Source organism: Rhinopithecus bieti, unplaced genomic scaffold (genome assembly GCF_001698545.2).
Source record: "Rhinopithecus bieti isolate Rb0 unplaced genomic scaffold, ASM169854v2 scaffold_5002, whole genome shotgun sequence".
Lineage (NCBI taxonomy): Eukaryota > Metazoa > Chordata > Mammalia > Primates > Cercopithecidae > Rhinopithecus > Rhinopithecus bieti.
The window spans coordinates 570,894-588,519 of NW_016804830.1; positions in this window are offsets into that span (position 1 = coordinate 570,894).

The window sequence follows — 17,626 nt, forward strand, 5'->3', positions numbered from 1 at the left end:
TGCAGTGAGCTGAGATCCGGCCACTGCACTCCAGCCTGGGCGACAGAGCAAGACTCCATCTCAAAAAAAAAAAAAAAAAAAATAAAACAGTTTCTTAGTTTGTTATACCCATGCATCGTTAATTTTATGTAGTTGAACTGCCAGGTCCTATCTTTTGTGATTTCTTCTATGGCTTTTGCATTGATTGGGAGAGTGGAGATGCTCCCTAAAGCCTCTCTTGCTGCTACTCTACTTTGGTTCTATGGAGAGAGAGTTCCTATAGGGAAGCAGAAAAAGGGCAAAAGGAGAATTTTCATTTGACCCTGGTCATCTGTTAGTATATGGATAATTGAGAATTGACTACAAGTGAAACTGACAAAACAGACCTTCTTAATTATGTGCTAATAAACCCTATCATTCATTGTGGGCAGGAGAGAAATTTTCAGGCTTGTCCTTAAAGATGTGCGTACCCACCCTCTTCCTTGAGATTTTGCACTTTGTGACCTGCTCTTCCAGTGAGTTCTCTTTAAGACCCATTCACCTCCTGATGCCAAAAGAGTGCTGAGAGATAACAGCATTGCGACTTTATTGCTGCCTGAGTTCCCGAGCCCCCAGCTAGTGCGTAAAGAGGAAGCAGCATACATCTCAAGCGCCTCTGATCGTAGCTGGCGCGATGCTTGATAACAGAATTTCTCAGACAACAGGCCCAGGCTGGGGAATTTTAATATTGTCTCTCCCTACAAGTAATTTCCAATGTTTATGCTCTGTGGAGCCCCTTTCGAGTGTCAGAGCAGAACAAATGCCAGTTTTAATGGACTTGCTAAATCATAAAAACTGCTTGCAAAATTGCATCTGATTAAAACAGGAAAATGTTCCATTATTCAGAAAACATCCCTGCAGAGACTCATGGGGCGGCAGGAGGTGGAGAAATGTAGGGAGTGCCCAGATCCGATGGAGTTTTCTCTCCATAGAAAAGATGTGGCCATGTTCACAGTCCTCCAGTTTCCTTCTCTCTCCTCCCCAGATCCTCAGTCCTTCTGCCATCTCTGATGAAAGTGAAATTGACATTAGTCATTTTGTAATTAATTTATACAACAACACACTATTAGCCAGGGCATGGTATGTGTGACAGGTACAGCCAGATAGGGTTCGGTGGGGTGGGAGTGGGAGAATATTCTGAATACTCTGAAATCTCTGCATTGCCTCTCATGGGCTCCCACAGAGCAAAGACCAATATGGCAAACATCAAAAGGCTTGCCCTCCCCAACGGGACCACACTCTCCTGGCTAGCAGCAACATGTAAAATGAAATTGAGTTATCCCACTGAAAAAAGTCACACCCACTCACGAGCCACATTCTGTGTATTATCAGTGGAGTCTGATTTGGGCATTTAACCTAATATCAAGCTAGACAGGCAGGCAGATTGACTGGCCAGCGTCATGACCAAGCATCATGACCAAGTACTCTGTGTTTAGGGAACAGTTCCTAAGTCCGGAGACAAAGCAAAGCAAAGCAAAGAATTGTCCTGTCCTCATGGAATTCACAGTCTAGGGTGAGCAAGAGGACACAGTGGAAGAAGAAGTCCTGGCCAGTTTAGGTCAGTTATCAAAGCCAGGATGACATGCTGGGCAGGTCCTTACAGTGTCAGGACCCCAGGAGGAGAGTCTGCACTAATCAGGTGTCTTGGGTATCCAGTACAGTGACTTATTTTTTCCCATGATTCTTTGGGGTGGCTGGGCTCCACTGGGCAGCTCCTCTGTGCCACATGGTGTCAGGTTGGGCCATTTATAAGGCTGCATTTAGCCGGGACATCCACAATGGCTTCCCTGACATGCATGGCACCTGGGGTGACTGGAGGGCTGGTCAGGCTTCTCCCTCACTGCACCGATCCATGTGATCTTCAGCAGATGTCAGTCTAGACTGTGCTTCTCCACATGGTGGCTGGATCCCAAGAAGGTAAAAGTAGGATCTGCCAGGCCTGTTAAGACCGAGGCCTGGATTTTGCATGGTGTCACTTACATATTCTATTAGCATATTGAATATGGTTTGAAATAAGTGAGACATCGACTAAGACATGGAAATTGCTTTTGTCATACAGAAAGTTTCATTGCAATAGTACTTGTGTTAGCAGGATTTGACTTGTAATACTGAGCACTTACAGGACCTTTGTGATTCCCAAGCACTTACCATACACTTGTGAAATCATAGTGTAAAAAAAGTCAGTGTCAAGTCACAAGACTGGCCTAGATTCAAGGGGAAGGGAAATGTATTTCCCCTCCTGAAGGAAAAGAGCGGATGTGTACAGGGCTGGAGGATTACTGGTCATGATCTCTGCAGATAATCCGTCACACTGAGGCTACCTAAGAAAAAGGGTTGGATTTGAAGTCAGCTGACCTAACTTCGAGTCCCATTTCCCCACCTCCCTTGCTAAGAGGTCTTGGGCAAGTAGTGAGGCCTATAAGTTGTGGCTCCCTGCTCTATGGAAGTCTCTCCACTGAATTTTTATCAGTGCCAATTTTGAGGGATCATGCATGGCAAAGCACTTTGCCAATCGTGGCCTAACTACCTAGATGGAGAAGGGATTGCAGTGGCTTCTACTCTCTCTCCATACCACCGCTTGTTGCCTTAGCTGATCAGGAGTCTTCTCTCCTCTGGATCTTAAAATAGACTTTGTTTTTTCATTTAAAATGTCTTCATTTCTCTTGGATTCCCATGATTTCCAGTTTTGCTTTCTCGCTCTGTTTTCCAGGTGTGTCACAAGGACGCACCCCAGTCTCTCCCCGTGGACTGCCATGAACAGTTGTACAATATTTTTCTGCATCAAGGCACCTGGACTTGGGGGCACTTGGGGCTGAACTTGGGCTGTGTGCTGCCCTCCAAGCCACGCACCCTGGGGCAAAGCTGCATCTACCTAAAGGGGTCACTTGTCTTTGTGCCTATAAAAGCTCTCTGTGGACTAGAAGTGGCCATATCTGGTGCCAGCCCTAATGGGGCTTGAGAGGCCACCAGTGGGGGCCCATCAGCCATCAGCCCACAGACCCTCCCTGCTGCATGCTTCTTGGCTGTCCAGAGCTGCATGGCCTTCTCTGTTTGACTCTGGGGTTGAGGGGTCCCCTCTGTTTACCCAGTGGCCTGCTTGACTTCCCTTCCCAGCCCTCTCAACCCCTCACCCGGCTGCTGCCTGTCACCCTCCATCCTCTATGCTGCAGAAATTATTTTTATAAACTCCTCCTTGACTGAAGTGCCACTTTAAAGAATTTAAAACACCACTGCTCTCTCCTAATGAGAAGGAGAAGAGACGCAGAGGCACTAAATTCTCTAGAGCTTTCCTGTAGCATTCTGATGTCGCCATCTCTGGAAATATTTCTCTTGCCACAATACACAACATATTGGCTGGGGAGCATCACTACCTATTTTAAAACCATCCCCTTGAGCACTTTGTAACCTTCCAGGATTTCTAAACTACACACTGTCGACACTTCAGACTTTAAAAATTGAGGGTGGGCATGCACATTGGAACAGGATGCTGGGCTCTGATTTTAACCAGTGTTTGCCAGGTGCCCCCACACACCCACCTCTGGGCTGGGCCCTGGGGAGGGAAGTAAAACCACACAGGACAAGGACATTGCTTCTCTCTCAGCCCATCCTAGATGGGGTCCCTGATGTCCTGGTCCTCGGAAGGATGTCAGCTGCTCAGGTGCACAAAGAGGAGAGTTCGGCATTGACTTCTGGAGCCAGCGGGCCCAGGCACCCTTAGCACCCTGCAGTTGCAACTCTACCATTTCCTATGCCGACCTGCCCTCAATGATTAAGTTATTCTTTGTTTTCTGGATGTAATCCCCTGGCTCCCTCCTATTTGGAAACCAGCCTCCCTGGCTGCACCCGACATCCCTCATCCTCCTCTGGGGCTGCTTCTGCAGAGCCACAAGGCCATTGCCTGCTTAGCTGTAAGTATCATTTGCCACCTCAAACATCCACCACGTGGCAGCCTGGCCACCTACAGAGCTCCTCCTCCCTCTCCAGACACCTTGGGCATGGCAGTGGGGCCTCCAGATGCCCTGTCCCACCTTTGGAGCCAGCCTCTGTAACTGGTTCCTTCCCTGCACCATCCTGCCTGTCCCAGCTTCCTTCTCCTCCGCACCAGCCTGTGTGGCTGATGCCCCATCAAGTTCACCTCCTAAAATGCTCTCATCTTTCACTTCCTCTGCATCCACACCAAGCCTGGCTTCACTCCGCCAACATCTGTTGCTTGGATGAGAAAATAGCCCCTGATGCGTCTCCCTGCTTCCAGCCCTGCTCTCTTGAATCCATTCTTCATAATGAAACCAGAGGAGCTTTTCTAAAGCCACAGGCCGGCATGCCCTTCACCCCCGGGACATTTCATGGATGCCTTTCCATAGCCTTCATTCCACTCAGGACCAGCCCTGCCCACCTGATGCCTTATGACCCCTCCCTGCACCGCACCAGGAGACTGAGCAGGTGCCGTTCCCCGCCTGGTGACCTCTTTCACCTCTGGAATCTGAGTACTGGGTTCAAATCCTAATGCAGCTCATTGCTAACAGTGTGAGCTTGTCATTAGGGGAGGTTAATTAGTACCTATTTCACCAGAAGAGATTAATGTAGATGTGAAGTCTAAAGATAATAATAGTGACAATTATGATAATGACAGCTAATATTTAGATTGTGTTAATTAAATAGGCAAAATATTTATCCTCTCGAAGCCTCAGTTTTTCTTGTGTAGAATAGGGATAGTGGGGTTGATAGGAGGCTTAAATGAAATAACGCATATAAAACCTTTACTATGTGCCTAGCATTGGCAAGTGTTCTATAAAAGTGAGCTATTGTTATCATTGTGCTGATCCAAATACCTGGAACTCTAATCTAGTTCTCACCACTGTCCCACTGCCTTGACCCTTGACCTTTCCCTTCCCATACCTGCCTGGATGACTCTCATTCATCTTTCAAGACTTATTTTAGATGTCACTTCCACCAGGAAGTCCTCCTGGACTCCTTCTGTCTATGTTCGGCACCACTTCCCTGGATCCCTGCTCTAAGTGCTGTTGTAGAATGCACCTCTCACGCTGAATCTTGATGGCAGTTTGCTGGTCTACTTCCCCTGCAGCCTGTGAGCCCTTGCGAGCAGGGTCTGCATCTTTCTGGCATGGTCGTCTCATACCTGGGGTAACACTTGGTACTCAGCAGGTGAGCAGGAAACATTCAGTGCAGGAACCAGTGAAGGCCGGGTGGCCTCCACACACTTGCTCCTTAGGGCAGGATCTTCTCTGTCCTTGAGGACTTCAAAGGCAAGTATAATAAGCACCAAACGATGGTGAATGGTACCAGATGGTGCATGCATGCTTTACAGAGTGAGCAGGACAGGCAATCAGCCTGCCTGCTCAGAGAAGGGAACTATCATTGTTGGCATATTGAATATTGTTTAAAATAAGTGGGCCATCGACTAGGATGTGGAAATTGCTTTTGTCATACAGAAAGTTTCATTGCAATGGTACTTGTGTTAGCAGGATTCGACTTGTAATACTGAGCACTTACAGGACCTTTGTGATTCCCAAGCACTTACCAAACGTTCGTGAAATGCGTAGTATAAAAAAAAAATTCCAATTGTTAGGAGATTGGCAGCTCCAATTTCCTGCAGCAGGTCTTCAACTGTTCCTTGATCACAATCCTTCACTGTGGCCTGGGGTTTCTCCTTCATGGCTCCTCTGAAGCGGGCATGGGTCTCTGGCCAGGAAGAACAGTGCCTCTTGGGACACAGGCATGCCCACCTGCCCTGGAGCAGAGACTTTGTTGTTTCTCAGGACTGGAAAGGCTGGTGCATCTCAACATAGACTCTGGGGAAAGGTACCATTTCTGTCTGACAGCTCCTCCTCTGCTTGCTAGGGGATAGCACCATGTTTCAAAGCCAAGCCACTTCTAGCTCTTTCTCCTGCAGAAGGGAACATGATAGACACATTTCAGCACTCTTGCTGGGGACTTTCGGGACAGCCAAAGGAAACCAAGTCATACTCCAGATGATCTGTCCCTGTGCATCCAACCCCAAAATGTACCATCTCTGTTTGGTGTGATCTGCCACATGTTACAGCCCAGTAGCCAGGGCTTCTCACAGCTGTAGCCACCTGCCTAGCTCAGTTCCCATCCCTTGCCACAGAGAGCAGCCCCTCCTTCCCCACAGTCTGTATTCCACCCATCGTAGGACAGTGCCTAATGCATAGCAAGCACCATCTAAGCATTAGCTGTCATCTTCGTCATCATCATCTTCTTCTTCAAAATACAGATCTAGACTGGGTGTGGTGGCTCACGCCTGTAATCCCAGCACTTTCGGAGGCTGAGGCAAGCAGATCATGAGGCCAGGAGTTTGAGACCAGCCTGACCAACATGGTGAAACCCTGTCTCTACTAAAAATACAAAAATTAGCCAGGCGTGGTAGTGCACTCCTGTAATCCCAGCTATTCAGGAGGCTGAGGCAGGAGAATTGCTTGAACCCGGGAGGCAGAGGTTGCAGTGAGCTGAGATCACAGCACTGCACTCCAACCTGGGTGACAGAGTAAGACTCCATCTCGAAAAGCAAAGAAACAAACCCCCTAAAATCCAGATCTAAGTTTACCTCTTAGGTTTCTGGTTAATGGTACCTAATGATAATGGATTTTTCTCATTGGAATTTTCAGTTTACAAAGCACTTTCACATCCGTTCTCTTATTGCAGGCTCGCAGCACATCTGGGAAGTTGACCAGCTGGGGCAGGGTGTGCCACCTCTATTTTTCTGATGGTGAAGAATTTCTGAAAGGTCTAGAGCTTTGGCTCATGGTGTGTGGGTCAGAGTCAGGAACTGTGCTGATCCCAGACTCAAAGCCTGGACTCCTCTGATGCACACGTACTTCTTAGATCACATAAGAAAGAAATTTTATCTCAGGACCCAGTACACACACACACACCCAAAAAAACTGAAACAAAGTTTGTAACAGAATACTTTCCTTACTGCATGCAATGTGCACTGCCTTCTCCCTTCTCCCATCCCCTACCCTCCCCTCCTTTCTCCTCCTCTCCCATTCTTCTATTCTCTCCCCACTAACAGGGCATGACTTTTCACTGCATATCTAGGACTCTTCCTACCCCATTCTCCCAATCCCCAGGTCTGCTTCTCACCTGATATTTCTTCTCCTCACCCACTTCCTCAACCTGGATTCACTACTTTGCCCTTGCCTGTATGTTGCTTGGCAAGCATCTTAAAGCCCAGCGTGTGTCACTCCCAATATAGGTCACGAACCGGGTGAGGGTTGGGACTGTTTTCATGCTGCTTCTGTAGCCCCTCATGATGCCTGGGACAGATGGGAGACCCCCGCCTGGACTCCGTGGACCGGTCTGGCAGCCCAGCACAACCTAGACTGGTGGCCCCAGCATATCCCAGCCTCTCCTTACTCCTCAGTGTGCTCCACCCTCAGATCAGCCCTGCCTTTCCCTCTCCTGCGGGGCTCTCTGAAGGACCTTAGCTGGACTCTTGACAGGTGTGTATCTCTGTGATTAATATAGACCCCTTTGACACCTGCCAACTGTTTATCGGGCTGGAAGTATTGGAAATGCAGCATCTAGAAATGGCAGGACTCGGGCCTGTACAGAGAAGGAGAGGAAGGGCATGGTAAGGAGGTGGGGGAATGGGAGGCTGGGGCTGGCAGCTCAGCTTCAGGGGAAGTATCCCAGTGCAACAGATGTGAGCTCTGCAAGGGACATTCACCACAGTGATGCTCGCCCTGGCAGAGCAAACACTGGCAGGTCTCAGTGTTTCCCCCAGGGAAACCCTCGCACCCACCACCTTCTCCAGTGAATCTGCGCAGAGGCCACAGGGCCAGTGGCTCTCATCTGGGCAGGGTTCCTGGGGCTCTTTCAGAATCTCAGTTTACCTTTATCATGGCCTGGAGAGGGAGGTATTAGTACCCTCCTTGCCCAGACAGAGAAACAGAGGTTATTCAGTGATATCAAGAAGATAGTAAAGATGAGAGGTCCATGCCTTTCCCCCTGACCACCACATCTGCTTAGAGCACTGGTTCTCGAGCTGGGAAGATGCCAGTAATTCTGACACTTGGGTCCCACCCCAGACGCTCTGCTTTAATGGATTTGGGTGTGGCCTGGGCCCAGCTGTGTCATGGGTAAGCACTACTAATGCACAGCCAAGGTTGAGAGTGACTGATTTAGATGCTATTAGGAGTGTGTGTGTGTGTGTGTGTGTGTATGTATACGTGTGTATAAAAGCACCTTCCAGATTGACATGGGCAGAGGGGTAGGAAGGAGATCCCAGGGTGGCAGAAGATGGTGCAGGGGGTGGGGGTTTTGCTGAGAAGCTAGACAACACACTCCCACACTGTCTTTGGAATGTCATTGGCATTTCTGTGACCTCTCTCATGTCCCAGTGAGTCATAGGTCACAATCTGTGCAGGAGAATATTGCCTCAGATGGTTAGCATCCATATTAGCATCTTAGCACCTTTCTCCCTGGAAACTCAAAGACAGTAAGCTCCGTGAGGTCAGAGAATCCGTCTGTCTTGGTCATTGTTAGCCTTGGGAGTCTGAAGTGTGGAGACAGCTCTAGAAGTGCCAATGGAATGTTGAGTGGATGAAACCCAACAGCTGGAGAACTTGCTTAGCCCTGTGTTACAGAGAGGGACATGGATCTGGAGAGGGAAGAGTAATAAAGCAATGATAGTAATAATCGTTACCATTTATGGAGTAATTCACATGGGCCAGGCACAATATGAGGCGCTAAACCTCTGTTAACTCCTTTATCTTCCAACAGCCCTGTGCACAGGCATCACGAGCTCCCATTTTGCAGATGAGAAAACTGAGGCTCAGGGAAGTCAAAATTTTGCCAGGTTACATAGCAAGTCAGTGATCAGTCTACACTGTCCCATGCTGCCCTAGAGCTATAGCAAGCTGGAAACCCAGAGGGTTCTGGCTCTCCTCCCACTTCCCACTCAGGCACGCTGGCTACCGGATGAGTTTACATTCTCTTTTTTCCCCTCTTCACTGGCTTTTGGATGATTAATAAATTTCAAAGCAAATCATGCAGGGATCAGCACGGACTTCTCAAATTTATAAACAGTGTCTTCTCTGAGAAAGAGTGGAGAGTGGTCTTTGGGGAGGCAGCCGCCTGGACTGGAGGAATAAGGGGAAAGTCTATTACCGAGAAGAACTTACATGTGGCCCCTGGGGATGGGCTGCCTGTGACCTCAGCATCCTTTTTCATGTCTAATTTCTGTGATTCTGGGATTCAACATAAACCTCATTCCTCATGCAGCGCCCTGAGTGGCAGTGGAGTTGAACTTTCGTTAAAGAATGTCAAGGCGTTCCATCACGCCTGCGGTGATTAGGAAGAAGGGTGGAACGGCTGATCTCTGAGTTGCTGCTCTCCCAGGTGCAGGGGCTAAAGACAGATATGTAGCTGGGTCTTGCTCACTACCCCAGCCACTCGCAGCCAGAGGCCAGGTCTGGCCCTCTGTTGGCCCCACAGAGCATCGGCTGACCTGGCCCAGGTGTCAAGGGAGGCGCTGACCATCAAGCAGATGGCCCCTGCTCTTGGAAACTCTGTTTTTTGCTCCCTGCTTTTCTCTGGGTGTCTGTTTTTTCTTAGGCTCTGACTCATTCCTCATAGGTCAAAGGATAATGGATCCAGATTCAGAGTGGGATTCCAATGTATTTCGGCAGATAGGGGGAAGTGGATGGAGCTGGATTTAGGTTGGATTCAGGGTTGTGTGGCTGCAGTGTGGCATTTCTGTAATCTGGGACCTCAACAGGGCTGACTAGTCAAGTTTCTAAGCTGGGCCAGGAGGCGGTGCTGGGCCTGCTGACCCAGCAGGAGGGCTCCTGACTTGAGTTCAAGGCTGGTCATGACTTTGGTGACCCTAGGGAAATGACTCAACATCTCTGATCCTCAGTTTAATTACCTATAAAGTGGACACCATAATAATAACCACCTCGTCTAATTAACATGGGAACCACCCAGCACTAGGTGTATGACAGCACTTTGCCAAGTGGAAAATATTATACAAATGTTAGTTAGGCCTTGTGCTTTTAAAATGCCTCCCTGATTAAGAAAAAAAAAAAAAAAATCCTTCTCCTAGAGCCTGGGGCAAACACATTCCCCCACGCAGGGTTCCTTCTCCTACTTTTGCCATGACCTTCATCCACTGTGTGTTCAAGCAGTGTGGGGCACCAGAGAGGCTGTGGCTGAGGTTCTCAGATTGTCAGCACATCCTGTGACCTGGAGTCACGCCCTTTCTCATGGTAGAGGACATAGGAGCCATCTGAGAAGCTCTGAAAGAAAGGAGGATCCAGAGAAGGGAGATATGGGGTCCCAATACCTGCTTAACCCATGACCCAGTCCAGCAGAGGTCCTGGCTCGAAGGTTAGCACCCTGCCAGCTGCAGGTCCAGGACAGCAGGCTGTCTCCAGCAAGGCAATGCCTGGACCTTGTGCATCTCCTTGAGTACATCTCACTCATGAGGTTGTACCTGGGCTGTTGCCTTTTGAGGAGCTCCAACAGGTCTGAATGGATCCTGATGGGCACGTGGCCAAGGGCATCTGAGTGGAGGGGTGGGGATTCAGCTGGCTTGAGAGACTTGCTCTCTTTGCTGTATTCCTAGGTGCCAGCTACATACTAGGTACCAGGCTGGGTTCTTGGGTGAAAGTATGCCCCGGACCTTAGGCCCAATCCCGGGCCCTCCTGGCTGGGTTTCCACTCACAAGTGGCCTCCTTCATGGCAGCTCCTGAGAAACACTGGAAGAGGTGCAAGTGTGGTGCGAAACGCTGAGCTATGAATGACTCCAGAGGCTGCAATTAGCTGGTTCTCAGCCGCTGTATTTTTAGATACAAATATTGTCACCAGACGCTTTGCAGCCACTGAGAAGCCTACTCCTCTCAGGAGGCCCCTCTTCCTTGGCAGGCAGGAAATTCCCCTTCTCAGGTAGAGCTGAGATTCCAGAACTACCTGGGCCTTGGAGTAGGTGCTCCCTCTTCAGCACTGAAAAACTCAAGGGAGGCTGAGGAGGGGCATGGGGCTGGGAATCTGGGTACTGTCTGGCATGTCTGGCCCTCCCACAGGCTCACTTGGTGATTGGAGATTCCTGAAGCCCAGAAATGGTGCAGATGAGCTCCTTTCTCCTTGTGCCTTTATGCCCATCACGTGAGTGAACCGAGAAAGGCAGGCCTAGCGGGAGAATTCTAGGTGGTGCATTCATCTCTCAGGCGCAGAGTGATATTTCATGAGGCAGAGAAGTGGAAGAGTCTTTGATAATCCACTGACTCTGTTGCCTAACTTTGTAGATGGGAAAAATCAGGCTGAGAGAGAGCACTGGCTTGTCTAAGGTTGTCAGCTAGTCATGGAGGAACCAAGAAACAAACTCAGAGCCTTATGTGAAGGGCCTGTTCTCCTGGCACTCTGGATCATTCCAGCTGGGGAACAGAGTGGCCCTGTAGTCATGCCAGGCTCAGGGCATTCCAGAGCTTGTTCGGGTCTAGACAGATGTCCAGCTTCATAGAGATTTATGCAAGTGTTCTGGTTTTCTACTGCTGCATAATCTCTGCCCCGATCCCCTCCAAACACACAAACACTTAGTGGCTTCAGGGAACAATTTACTATTATCTTCCACAGCTCTGTGTGTTGACTAGGCTCAGCCTCATGGTTTTCACTGGGGTCCTCATACAGTTATAGTCACGGAAGCTGGGTGGGACAGGACATCCATGATGGTTTCTTTGCTCACAGGTCTGGTGCCTCAGTTAGGGTGGTGGGAATAACTGGGGACTAGCTGGGCTTCTCCCTCAGTCTATGCAGCTTCTCCACATAGCTGGCTGGGCATCCTCACAGCATGGTGGTCTCAGGGCAGTTGTGCTCCTTCCATGCTGGTTGGCTTCCCCCAGAGTGAGCCCTCCACGAGATCTAGAAAGACTCTCCAAGGCTACTTGTAACTTAGCTTCAAAAGTGACACAGCATCGCTTCCACCACCATCCACTGGCCAAAAGCAAATCATGAGGCTAGCTCAGATTCGTGGAGAGGGCAGCACATAGGGGCATGGATACTGGATGGCATTTTTGGAGACGGCTACTGCAATTAAAAACACACAACCTAAAATAAGTAAAAAGAGGTGAGTGAGCCATTTGTATCGCCATGTCAATAGTTTTCTACATAATTTGACTCTCCAAATTAACTCTTTACCCAGTGCCTGCCTCCTCCTACTCCTAACCCCTCACTGTCCACCCCCAAAGCCATATATCTCCTTCTGCTATTCCCCTCTGCCACCTCATTGAGCTTTTTGGAAAGAGAATGGACTTTGAGGTGAAATAGCCATGCATTTGAATCTTGTTGCTATCATTAGCTGTATGAACTTGAACAGTTCAAGCCTCACTTTATCCATCTTAAAAATGGAAAGAATTATAGTGGTAACCATCTTATCCCCTTACAAAGCCTTGAGGTGATGAGAGGTGCTCACACATGGGTACCTTCCTGGCACAGAGAAGTCCCTCTGAGCATACCCAGCCTTTATTGGTGCCTCTTGGAGAATCCAGCACTTGGAGGCAGCAAATTCACAGAGAGGTCACTCCCAGATATGCCCCCAGATCTTTCCTGATTCACATCACACTGAACCTGTGCCTCCATCTGCTATTCTCTGCTCCTGCCACAAACAGCAGCCTGAAGAAAGGGGCAAAAATTCAGGCTCTCAGCTGGTTGTTTGCTTTACTTGATGTTGACCACCTGGCTTGACCGAGTTCTCCCCCTCTGAAGGTCAGAATATCTGAGAACTGCATTAGGCTCAGCTTGAGTAAATGCCATTCATTTTGGAACTATTGCCTGATTTCCTTTAACTCAAAGGGATCTGGACTTGGTGTCAGAAAGCCCAGTTTGTGTCCTAGTTCTGCGTGCTATATGACCCTGGCCAAGTCTTTGAGCTCAGCTTCCTCATCTGAGAGATGGGGATGCTAATACTTCTTTATTTCTGATCAAATGAGATCAGGCTTTTTAAAAATTGAAATATACCTTTTTAATGGACAAATAATTGTTTCTATTTATGATATAATGTATTTGAGAGCACCTTGTGGACTGCAGAGTGCTATATGAACACAAGGGATGTTTTATGATTGAAATGACTGGGCCCAATATGGAGAGGGAGGGAGTGAGGAGAGGGGTGGGGGAGGGACAAGAGAGAGAGAGGGATTGGGGAGAGACGAGAGAGAGAGAGAGAGAGAGAGAGAGAGAGGCAGGGGAGACAGGAGAGAGAGAGGGATTAGGGAGAGACGAGAGAAAGAGAGAGGGGTGGGGCAGAGACGAGAAAGAAAGGGGTGGGGGAGAGACAAGAGAGAGAAATCTTCACAATAACCCTATAAAATAGGTTACTAAGATTATTCCCATTTTAATTAAGAAAACTGAGCCTCAAAGGCATGAAATCACTTCCCCATGTTCACACAGCTAGTGGTAGAGCTAGGATTTGAACCCAGTCAGATGAACCAGAATCCAGTCTGCAGTCACCGAGTGTCCACCTGTCTTGCCAGGCACTGTTGGCCCCTGCAACAAAAGATGAGGAAGATCCAGTCTTTGTTCCTAGGCAACTTACCACCCAGGAAGAGGATTACAGCTGGAATGCATATCTTGGACTTGTTATTAGAGACAATTTGGCCTCCAGGTGAATTTTCTTGTCAGTGACCCACTGAAATGAGAAGTCATCAATAAAGAAAAATAGACATTACTGACTTGACCAAAGCATACCATTTTTAAATGTATCTATCCACAAAATTACATTTTTTGAAAGATAGTATGTATTTGCTAAACATCTGAAAATTGGAAAAAAAAAAAAAAAAAAAACTACCCATGGCACAGAAGAAAAATAATACAAATGTGTTTGCACTGCTTTATGGCTTAAAAAAATGACTTCATCAATTCTCACCGAGTTTCATATTAAACAGGCGAGGGAAGCAGAACCGTCTCTGTGTGATCTGCATGCCGGGAGGTGGATGCTTCCTCTCTGCCATTTCTAGACCTTCTTGGGTCCCCTCTCTGCACCCGGAGCCCACCACTTTCTTCTTTTTCCACGCTTGCTGCCCATCACACCTGCTGTCTTTAGCCAACAGAGCACAAATCACATTTTGAACACTTCAACCTTATTGCTTAGACCGTCCACGGAAACACTGGGGACAAAGGACAGCTCTCATGGGAACTGTGGTGGGTGTGTGATTAGCCCCTGCCATTTACCAAGCATTGTGCTTTGTGCTAGATAACTGTGATTTCATCTGATCCACAATCAGTGCTATTATTATTCCCATTTTCAGAAGTGGAAATAGAGGTTGCAAAGCTCAAATAAGTTGCCAAACCTACATGGCCAATAAATGGCAATACCAGAATTCAAACCCAAGCCTGATTCCATAGCCTATGCCCATAACAATTTTGTTACACTGTCTCTGCTCAGAAGGCACAATGAAACTATTCTAGAAGGTATTAGTACCTTCGTCTTGGGGACCTGTGATGTGGAGTAATTCATTAATTCAGTCACTCATTTTTTCAAGTATTGGTGCACGAAGGCCTGTATTGATGCATACAACACACATTAACTCTACATCTGGGGGTATATTTCTGCATGGTGGTTGAAAGTGTGGGCTCTTGAGTCACATCCCAAGCTTTCAAATCCCAGCTCTCCCACTTACTAACTGTAGGACTTTAAGCAAGTTCCTCAATCATTTTGTGCCTTAGTTTATTTGTTTGTAAAGTGTAGTAATAGTAGTTACCTTGCAGGGTTGCTGAATGGATTAAATAATACAAATCAAACACTTGAAACAGTTTGGGGCAGGTGGTCATTATGCCAAAAATGTTAGCTACCATTATTATCACCTGTAGTAAGCACTGTGTTAGGTGCTGTGGTAAAAACTGTGGCATGAGAGTGAGAAGTGGCTCTATTCTATGGGTAATGGGGGGGTCACTGAAAGTGTTGATGGGATTTTGTTTTAGGAATTTTACTTTTAATCTGGCAGCAGAATAAGTTGGATCAAAGATGGGAGACTGGCCAAGAGCCTGCAGTAACAGCGTCGTCATCATTCCAGGTTCAACTTTAATGGTAGCAGAGACAGCTGCAAAAAGCATTCTGAACAGGATGTGGCAACTAGCTGGACTGGGGTTGCCACACAGGGGAGAGCAATGACCTAGAAAAGTGAAGTTTCTAGCCCAGAGGAATTGGAGAACTTAGAGCCACCAAGAGAAACAGGGAACAGAGAAGGAGAGGCCACCAGAAAGGAAGATGTCGACCAAGTCTCCACTTCTGTTGCACTGGGAAGGGGAAGTTGCCCTTGTCTGCCTGAGCCTTTGAACTGTTGTCTGGAGCCTTGGCCTCTTGGGAACTGGCCAAAGACAACGGTGCTCACAGGGTCTGGACCATGAGGCCTGAGGCCCCCAAGAGTCCCGAGGACAGGACCAGTCTGGAACTTGGTTTTCCCATGGCTAACCATGGGCTTCATCTACATACCCCATTGTCATTCTTAGCTCCATACTGCCCTGTCTGCCTGTCATGTTTATGGGGCCAGAAGCCAAAAAAAGGAAAACCATTATTGAGACCCCTACCTGCCTACTGGGGTGAAAGACCCATTTCATCCCCGAGGCAGTACAGGGGCCAGGGCCAGGAAGCTCCTATGGGTGTGGCCCTCATCTCCACCTACATTATGCCCCAAAGAGGGAGGGCTCTTGCCCTTCTGGGAAAGCCACTGACAGTGAGTGGTGCTGAAGATGGAGCCCTTGAAGGGTCAAGGATGGAAACTTCAGGTCCAGCATGGGGGATGGTAAAGTGAGGACAATGGGAAGAACATAGCTCTGGCTTATTGGACCCCAGTGTGGTGAGCAGCACCCTGACTAGCTCTCAGAATGGCCCCTCTGCTTTCCTTATAGACCCAATCCACAGCACAGCACCTGGCACTTAGTATGTGCTCAATAAGCCTACTGAATGGATGAGTGAGCAAATGCCAGGTTACCAAGCTCTTTCCAATTGGGATAGGACAAGGGGAGGTGAGGGTGGGTGGGAGGCCTGACTGCACACCCTGCCCTGGTTGGGGAGGGGGTATGAGAAGTAGCTGAGCTGCCATCGACTGGCTGCCTATTCATGAGCAGAAAGCAGAGCTGCCATCCTGGGGGGCCTGAGAGGGTTGGGGATGCAGCCACAGCATCCACCGTGGCAAGGGCAGCTGGGGTGGGAGGATTTCCAGGCTGCCTGCCAAGGAAAACTGGCCTGCTGGCCAGCCTGGCTCCTGGGCAGAGGTTGCAGACCCCGGGATAGATGGCAGTGTAGGAGATGCAAATATATGCAAATGATGGCACAACCATTTTCTGGGTTCCCAGAGACAGGATATTAACATCCATCACTGGACAGCTGGCCTCTGGCAGCAAGGATCCCAGTCATTACCCTACCATCCTGTGGCAAATGCCTCCAAACCTCCCTAAAATCATGCTGGCTTTGGGTCTCCCTTTGGGCCGGCTGGAGACAGAAGGATAGAGCAGCCACTGAATTACAAATGCTCTGTGTTGTTTTATTCATGCCACTGTGGTCTGGGATGAGACTGTGACCCTAGGTTGGGGTCTGGAGTGTGAGCTCAGGGCCCCTCCCTGAGAACAGATGGAAGCTGGGGAGGAGGTGGTGCAGCTGGGGAGCTCCAGTCAGGCCCCTACTGCAGGAGAAGGTGGCAACTGGGGCTCCTCAGCCTCATGGAGACCCATTTCACCCTGAAGTCAAAGAGGAGGTGAGTTTGAGGTCAGAACAAGGACCCTGCACTGCCACAGACCAGAAAAGGTGATGAGAGATGGCCTTAGCTGAGGAGTCTGAGCAGAGGGCATAGATCTCTGATGGTAGAGGAGGAGACAGAGGCTGGAGACAGTGAAGAGAGTCTGCAGCGAGACCAGCTATGTAGAGAGCAGTTGGGCTGGGATGCCCTCACATGCAGTCCCTCCCTCATTCATTCTTTCTGCAAAGGGCCCCTCTGTGGCAGGCTCTGTACTTGCCCCTGGGCAAGTAGCAGCAGACAGGGCACAGCCCCTCATCTCATGGACATGAAGTCTAGTGGGGAGTCTAGTGGGTTGACTTTGAACTTGATCTTGAAGGCAATGGGATATCACTCAAGGTTTTTAATCAAGGGGGTGGCATGATCCAATTTATGATTTTGTGATGTCCTATAGATGCTGGAGAATGGATGGAGGGAGGGGAGAGCTATAAAACTCATGCCCTTGAATGACCTGTGTGATACTGCCGTTGTCATTACAGGATGAGATATTGCTGGATATGAGAAATGGGGAAAGAACTTGGATGTTGGGAGTGAAGTCTAGAGAAAAATAACTTCTTCCTAGTCTTCTGGTGGTGGCATAAAAAATTAGCTACCGTCCCTAACCAGGGGACAAACCACACTGAAATTTCTGTCCTTTTCTTGTTTTCTTTGCCTCTCAGAAGGGGAGGGATGGGGGACTTCTCTGCCTATCTGGCCACTTGCCCTGGTTCTTAGCATTCAAAAGGCCTTGCTCCCTCCCTTGGTTCTTGACAGTTCTCACCCTGGCAGGGCCGAATCCTGGAATTGTGCTTTTGACAGAAACCGCCATCACCTCCAAGGGCTCATCCTGATGCCACCCCCC